The sequence below is a fragment of the Sciurus carolinensis genome, chromosome 2, assembly GCF_902686445.1.
Source record: "Sciurus carolinensis chromosome 2, mSciCar1.2, whole genome shotgun sequence".
NCBI lineage: Eukaryota > Metazoa > Chordata > Mammalia > Rodentia > Sciuridae > Sciurus > Sciurus carolinensis.
In genome coordinates, this window is record NC_062214.1 from 174,375,979 (window position 1) to 174,384,317 (window position 8,339).

An 8,339-nucleotide genomic window follows, 5' to 3' on the forward strand; every position below is an offset into this window, starting at 1 on the left:
CTGAGAGGTAGGACTTTCTTGTGAATTGAAGTGGGGGAACATATTTCATCCCCAAGTGGTTGCCACAGAGGGAAAAGTGAAGAATTCGTTGTTTTCAGCTTCTGAAAAAGTTAGAGTTGATCAAAGTGTTACTGCTGTATCTAGGTGTCCCAAGTTATCTAGAACCTGCTCTCTCTCTCCCTCTGTCCTCTCTATTTGCTTCTATGTTCTGCAGGAAACTCCCCTTTGGTTGTGGCAAGATGGCGGTCATAGTGCTCAACTTGCATCTACCCACTAAGCAATTTCAGGAACAGAATGGCCCAATGGTACCAGGGTCCAATTCTCATTGGCTCAGACTCGGTCATGTGCTCATCATTTAGCCAATCACTGTTAATCTAATTGACTGATTTGACTTAAGCCAAACAAAAGGTAGAGTGACCCAAAAAAACATGGACTGAGGAGAAGGCAGTGATTGCCCACAGAAGAGGAGAAGAGGAACAGGATGAAGAGCAAGGGAAACAAGAACTCTGCATCCCCCGTCTTTCCCATTTGTCGTGTGCTGATCTACATGTTGACCCCATGAAGCAGATTTTAGTATTCTCATTTTCACAGTAAAGCAAAGGAGACTCAGCTCAAGGAGGCTCCCCAAGTCAAATAGCTGATTAAGTAAGATCTCGATTTAAATCCTGATCTGACTCCAAAACCCACATCCTTTCCTCTACTCCACTATCTCAGCTTCTGGGAAGGGAGTTAGCTGCTCACATCCTCACAATTGACACGACTGTGAGAAATCTCAGCATTCAGTTAACTGTGGAGGCGAGCGGCAGATTACAGTTGGTTGAACTTTGGACGTGCTGCCAAGTGCACTAACCCTCAGATCCAGGGATGGGAAAGGGCTGAGAAGGGGAAGTGTCAATAAGGGATTCCCAGGCAGTCAGTGAAGGGGGTGGGGAGGAGGACCCAGGGAAGGACTGCGGATAGCGGTTCAGTCAAAGTAGCAGGTGCAGCTCAAGTCTCAGGCTTTGCCTGAGGCCATGTGTGGCTCTCCTGGGGACTCTCCTGCTCGCTCTCATTTCTCTACCCCAGGACTTGAGTTTTGCTGCGTAAGCGAGGGCAGATCTGCCTGGCTCCTTCAGATCTTCCTCTTTGCTCCTCTTATTTGCAGACACCTTTTTAGACTTCCAAACACTGGAGCATTAAATTCTGAGACCGCTCAGCTTATTGCCACAGAGAAGAGTGATTGAGAGAGACCGAGCAGTGGTCTACCTGGCACCGCTACTTAGGTGCTGTGTGACCTTGGACAGGTTTTTAACTTCTCTGAGCTTCAGTTTCTTTATGTGTAGAAGGGGGATAAAAAAGAGATTGACATCACAGAGCTAAGATCAAAGATCTCAGCACAATGCCTTATGCATGGCATATGGCTGTAAATAAAAGTCAGGCATAAATAGAAATGACTGAGGCTTTACTGAAGCACAGCTGGGTAGGGGCTGCCCAACCCAGAACAATGACCCAGGCGAGCAGAGGTAAACGCTCTCCTTTTTCAAGATGTTCCCTGTACTTGACCAGAGTCACGGTGTCCTGGGACTGAGAGTTCATGGGCCAGGCAGGTCAAGAGTTCCATCAAAATTTGCTTTCCTTGAGAAAAGCTTAGAATAAACTTCTCAAAACAAGTGAGTCTTTAGGGATGATTTTAAGAAAGGGAAGTTGCTGATTAATAGGGTGTATGAAATTCAAATGTTGAACTCCATAAAAATTTAACTAATAAAAATGGGGTGATTTTACAACTCCCCATAATAATGGAGGGCTCCTTTTGCATGGAAATTCATATCCACTTATAATCCCAACTGTACCTTGGATTTCAGTGTGTGTATGTGCGTGTGTGTATGTGTGCGCGCGCACACACACGTGTGTGTATTTGGCAGTAGATTTACTTCCTAATCATGTTTATAGCTTAAATTAATATGGAAGTTAACCCAGAAAACCCAGACCATTTCCAAGTCCTGAATTTTGCAGACTTTCAACCACTTCAAAATAAACGTTGAAAATGTGGACTGCATGAAAAATAAAGCTGATAGTATTAATTTAATTTAATCTCCATTAAAGATATCAGGAATTATTGAGTTTTTAAAAGAAAAAAGACATTTGCTCTGTTATAGGCAAGTACCACTTATAGAAACAGGTTATTTGAATGAAAAATAATGCTTTTGCCAGATATTAGTTTATTGCTGGATCCCAACCAGGAATAAAGTTGTGTGGGTTTCACTTTAATTTTGTTTTTTTTTCTCTAGGCAGGCTCTACCACTGAGATACATCCTACCACTCTTAATGATAATCTCTATGAATGTGTCTTTGTGCAAAAATGTTTCACATCTTTAACATAAAACGACCTACCAGGATGCCTCACGTTCCAGCTTCTGGAATCGGAGGATGCCCCGATTGTGGGGGAAAGAAGCTTCAAGTTCACGTTTATGAAGAATGTGAATTTAGGGCTGGGGAGGTAGCTCAGTTGGTAGAGTGCTTGCCTCACAAGTACAAGGCCCTGGGTTCAATCCCCAGCACCGCAAAAAAAAAAAAAAAAAAAAGAATGTGAATTTACTGAAGGGTCACTCTGTGCCCTGCACTGCACTGTGTGCTTCCTGGAAACGGTGGGAGAAGAGGGCAGATCCTCTGCCTTCATGGGCGAGAGGGAGACAGGAAATAAATGGCCCCAAGTGAACACACAATGAATGATCACCTGGCATCAGTGTGCTCGAGAGTGAAGATGTGAAGGGGGCTTGGTTCTCGAAGGGTCTGAGAAGGAACTGACATGTAGCCCGACATGCAAAGAAAGATGAGCACTTTGCCTCTTGGTCCTGTACGCAAAGGTAACCTGAACGCACGTCCGTGTCATTCTACAGAGGACTTTACTAGGGAAGCGTGGCTCTCAGTTTGCAAGGATCCTTGTGAACCCTGCGGTTAACTCAGAGGTTCGGGGACAGGGCTAGGGACTTTCAGCACTTGCTCTGGGTACTCTCTTCCCCTCAGCCCTCCTTCCACCTTAGCTGGTCCGGTACCACAGCTGGGATCCGAACCCAGGTCTCTGTTTCAAAGCTTGTGTTCTTTCCCTCACCCTGCAAGACCTCTCAGGAAGGCGCCCCTCCTGCCCCCTTAACTTCCAAGTGCTGCGTGGAGTGCTTCTCTGCAGGCAGGTGGAATTTCAGCTGCCTCCTTCAGTTTAGGGTGAGACAAATGGGTCTTTCTTTTTCTCAGAGGGATGCGGTGGACCAGAAGACCTGGGCTACCCATTTCACCCTGGCAGCAAGCGGGGGTGCATCTGTCAGCGTTGGAGTCCTGATGGGTGGGTGACTTGCACAGAACAGTGGTAACCAGAGCCCAGGAATTCCTTGGGAGGCAGAGCGGTTTCTTCAGCCCTTTTCCTCCCAGCTCGAAGCTGAAGAGGCACAAAAGGGGCCATCAGCCCTGAGGCTGAGGACAAATGAACTTGCCTAAGGACAAGGAACAGGTCTGGGAAGTGCCAGGTGTCATCTATAGGGGGGCCACATCTGTGGGAGGAGGAGAGACAAGGTGGTGTTCTAAGCCTCAAAGAGCAACTTCCAGTCTTTATTCTTTTTTTCTTTTTAACTGACATTTTTTAAAAATCAGTAATAATTATATAGAGTGATTTCACTTTCCTTGATTTCAGTTACCCATGGTCAACTGTGATCTGAAATATTAGATGGAAAATTTCAGGAATAAACACTTTTTAAGGTTGTGTGTACATGTCTGTGTGTGTACATGTGTGTGTGGCTGGAGAGTGAACCCAGGGCCTTGTGCATGCTAGACCAGTGCTCTACCACCAAGCTGCAGCCCCAGCAAATTTCTAAGTTTTAAATTGTACCGTGTTCTGAGTAGCACGATAAACTGTCTACACTGGTTCTGCTCTGTCCCACCAGGGACCTGAATCATACATTTGTTCAGTGTATCCATGCTGGATATGGAACCGCTCATTACTCACTAGTAGCCATCTTGTTTATCAGATTGTCTTTCTCAGACCTACAGTGCTTGTGTTCAGGGAGCCCTTAATTTACTGAAGATAGCTCCAAAATGGGAGAGTAGTGATGCTGGCAATTTAGATATGCCAAAGAGAAGCCATAAAGTCCTTCCTTTATGTGAAGAGATGAAAGTTTATCATAGGTATGTTCATTTAAGGAAAAACATAATGTATGTAGGATTTGGTGCTACTTGGGGTTTCAGGCATGGGGGTCTTGAAACATACCCCTGTGGATAATGAGGGACTATTATATGGTAAATGCCCAGATCATGAGTTCAGTTCAGTGGATTACGGCTCTGCATATACCTAAGAAACTGCCACTCTCAACAAGATATCAGCCATTTCCAAAACTCTGGAAATTTCTCTCATTCCTCTTTCCAGTCACTCCCATTTCTCATCCACCAGAGACACCACTATTCTGACTTTTATCTCCTTGGGTGACTTTAGCCTGGTCTTAAATTTCATATAAATGGAATCATACACTATATATTGGGGGGAGGCCTGGTTTCGCCATTTACCTAATGTCATGAGACTCATTCAATTTGCTGCACGGATCTGTGGTTTTCCCTCTTCTTACTGAATACAGTGCCGCTGTATGGATATACCACAGTTGGCTTATCCAGTTTTAGTTGCTGGACATTTGGATCATTTCAGGTTTGGAGCTGCTGTGAACATTTGTGCAAAGTCTTTTGTAGACACGTGTTCTCATTTTTCTTGGGTAAATACCTAGGTGTGCTAGGTCACCAAGGCGTAGTTCCTGCAGCAAGATGGAGCCTTGCTGTCCTATGATGAACCCCCAACTCTGGCGCTGAACAAACACTGGTGGACATTGGTGAGTTCGGCGGGGTGCCGGTGACGGCCAGGGCTGCTCCCACCCGACCTTCCCCTGCGCTTGGCTTCCTTTCCTGGCTCACTCGTGGTTCTCTAACTCAGCAGCACGCCTCTCTCTCCTCTTGCTGCAGGAAGGAGGGTCGTGTGATGGACATGCTTTGGAAGCAGGTGGATGTGGTCTTGTCCTGGCTCTGCTGCTTCCTAAGTGAACTGAGCAAGTTACTTAACACCTCTGAGCTTTGCCTTCCGCAAATGGTCAACAGCCCTCACACACGGGAGCTGCCAGATGTCACTGTGCAGATCGCTAGTGCTCAGAATTCCCAGGTCCTGCCCCTGTACCATTGCCTTGCTGAGTCCTGTCTCCACGTGGGGCTGTGTCTGCCAGGAGAAAGGGCCATCCTTTGTCATCGGTCTGCCAGAAAGGGAAACTTTTTCTTCTACCTAGGGGTCGTAGAAGACAGTGAGAGTCGTACCAGAGATGTACAGTCGCTCACATTTGGAAAGTACACTACTCCATAAATGGCAGCTATTTTAATGCAAATTACATCAGGAAGAATTTTGGTTGCAGGCAACAGAAATTGGCTTGGAGTTTCTTATGGAAAAAGGAGATTTTTCTGAAGAGAAAGCAAGGGCTTACAAACTTGTTAGGAGGCAGGAGGGTCAGGCTTGGGACTGTTTGGAACCAAGGAGTGTGGGTGGGGTCTTCTGAGGTTAGATTAGCTGGAACTGGCTAGTCAGTACCCTGCAGGGGTTAGTGAGCTCAACATGTCCTCCAACAGTCCCACATCCTTGTCTGGCTCCCCAGGGAAAGAGGGATTGGTCAATTCAGAGTATTGGTCCCCCACTGTTAGGGACCAATTAGGAGAACCAGATATGGCCTCTTTAGCCTCCTTAACAGTAGGTAGTCGTTCTTTCTCCAAGAAGTCACCCACGGGGGGTTCCCCTTGATGATGGGCAGTACCTCCTATCCCCAAGGAGGCACCCAGTGGGATTTCCCACATTGAGATGGAACGAGAAGGGATGATATGCTGGAGAGTTGACAAAGTGATGAATCCACTACTCAGATCAGCTTCTTATTTCGTTTTGTTTTGAGACAGGTTCTGTTGCCCAGGCTGGCCCTTAAGATTAGTTTGAGGAATGGGAGATGGTCTACCTTCTTGCCAGGAGAGCTCATCGCTTTGTAAATTGAGCCTCGAAAATGCAGGAGCCCTTTAAGCCAAGTCCCCTCTCAAGTGGATGGAGGACAAAGACTCTCCGACAGAGCAGGGCACAGGCCCCAGCCTTGCTTTCCACTCTGAGGGGGCAGAAGAACTCATTCACTGTCGTGGCTGATTTATTTATTTATTTTTATTTTTGCGGTGCTGGGGATTGAACCCAGGGCCTTGTGCTTGGAAGGCAAGCACTCTACCAACTGAGCTATATCCCCAGCCCACGTGGCTGATGTTTTAAATGCAAAATCACCTCAAGAGAAGGCATTGGAGTTCTGAGAGAGCTGCCTGCTGACCTCAAGATTTACTCCTCACATAGTGACTGTGAGTATAGCAGAGTGAGCGCTCGGAAGAGATGGGAGAGCGATGGTGGTGGCAGGATGCACGCTGGAGGGTGCTCTTGGAGAGGGCGGACGCGTGGCTTTACGGCCTCAGCATCTAGGGGTTGCAGGCTGGAAGCTGCCCGGGCCCCTGACACTGGCCATGGGGAAGGAGTGGAGCTCCAGAAAGAAAGAACCCCGGGCGAGCGAAGCCACAGGACAGAGTTTGGAGCAGTGTGTGTGGTGGGCCCTCGTGGTGTGAGCCTGCGGCCAGGTGGCAAGGATGAGGACGGGCGAGGGAGCACTGTGGCTTCCCTCGGGGAGAGAGGGTCAGCTTTGGAGGCAGAGGCGGGGCGAGCGCTAGGTCCACACGGTCCCCTCTTGACCACCGGTGGAGGGGGCATCGGGTTCCCATGGGAGGCTCAGAGCAGCCGTGTGCATGTGATTCACGGGAGGGACGTGGCGCCTCCTCCCCACATCGGTGGCTGCTCCTGCCCAGGTGCTGCAGCTGAGCTGTTCGGGAGGAACACGAGGTGCAGAGGGCGATGGGTGAGGGAGCCCTTGGGTCCTCAAGCCACCTGGCCCATCTCTGTGCAGACAGAGTGGTGGAACAGCCACGGCCCTGGATGTCAGGGCTGCCCCAGGCCGAGGTCTTGCTTTCCACCCCGGGTTGTGGCGGCAGAAGGAGCCGATCCTTCCACCGGGGCCTCTGTGCTCTGCAGAAACACCCTCCCTGAGGCCGGCACGCCAGGGTGGCTGAGCTAGCCACCTGATGGTTATTCTTCGCCACTTTCCCCTCGAGCATTTGCCAGGCACCTGCCGTACCCTGTGGCAGGCGGGGCAGGGTCCCGCCGCGAGGGCCAGCAGAGGCAGACCTTCTCCTGCAGAAGCTTAGGGTCCTCTTCGCTGGCTCCCTCCCGACCTGTCCATCACCCAAGCTGTTCCCTGCCCAAGCTTACACCCCAGGTCCTCCCTGCAGGCGGACACCATGCTGACGCACGCCAGGCAGCTTGTCAAAGGCCCCATTGAGAGCCGGCCACCACTGGGGAAAGCAGCAGCGCTGGTCCCGAATCTGACCCCAGGAAGGGTAGCTGTGTTGACAGCCCTTGGCAGCAGGTGTCTGTCAGTCCTCTGTTTCCCCCTCCCACCTGCCAAAGTTTTTAGCCAGCCTCAAAGTGTCGTTCCATTTGGAAGGCAGGGAGGAAGTGAGGTGGCGAGAGGACCCAGTCCTCACTCCTGACGACCAGCACAGGCCAGGCGTGGCCAGAGGACAATGGAGCCTGCGCTGAAACACCCCGGAGCACAGTGGCTGACGCAGGGAGCTGGGGCCGCAGACCCCGCCCCCACCGCAGCCCCTCTGCTCTCCCCCTGTGACCTTGAGGAGGGTGTTTGTCCCCCTCGATAACCCATGTTTCACCCAGTAGAAGCCATAATGTGTCCCTAGGTAGGGAGGAGTGGTAGGGAGTGTCCTGGCTGAGGGCTGGAACCTTGCTCAGGTCGAGGAGGGCAGTAACGTAAGGCAGGAGGACGTAGGCTTCGGGTCAGGTAGTCAGATCCTAACTATGATCCAGCAGCTCCACTGCTGAGGTATACTCGAGAGAAAGGAAAGCGTCCGCCCCATTAGGACACGTGTGCTGAGGTTCGTGGCAGCATTATTCACAATAGCTAAAGAGTGGAAACAATCCAAGTGTCCAGCTGATGAATGGATGAATAAAACATGGGATGTCCGTACAGTGGACTGCGTTCAACCACAAATAAGAATGAATTACCAGTACGTGCCACCCCATAGACAAACACAGAAACCCGTGCTAAGAGAAAGCAGCCAGATGCATAAGATCATATATTATATGATTCATTTACATGAAAGGTTCAGGAAAGGCAAATCCACAGGCACAGAGAGTGGCTGCCTGGGGCTGGAGAAGGAGGACAGGGAGAGTGTCCACAGGGTGGCCTCTGAAGGGGAAGGAAATG

At 49.7% G+C, this 8,339-nt stretch overlaps 1 non-coding gene across 1 annotated transcript; it reads right to left on the reverse strand.

The window, feature by feature from the left end:
* Positions 1–6,193: 6,193 nt before the first annotated feature.
* Positions 6,194–6,267, reverse strand: Trnag-ucc (transfer RNA glycine (anticodon UCC)). Its single transcript has one exon. It is a non-coding gene; the product is annotated as a tRNA-Gly (tRNA).
* Positions 6,268–8,339: the final 2,072 nt, after the last annotated feature.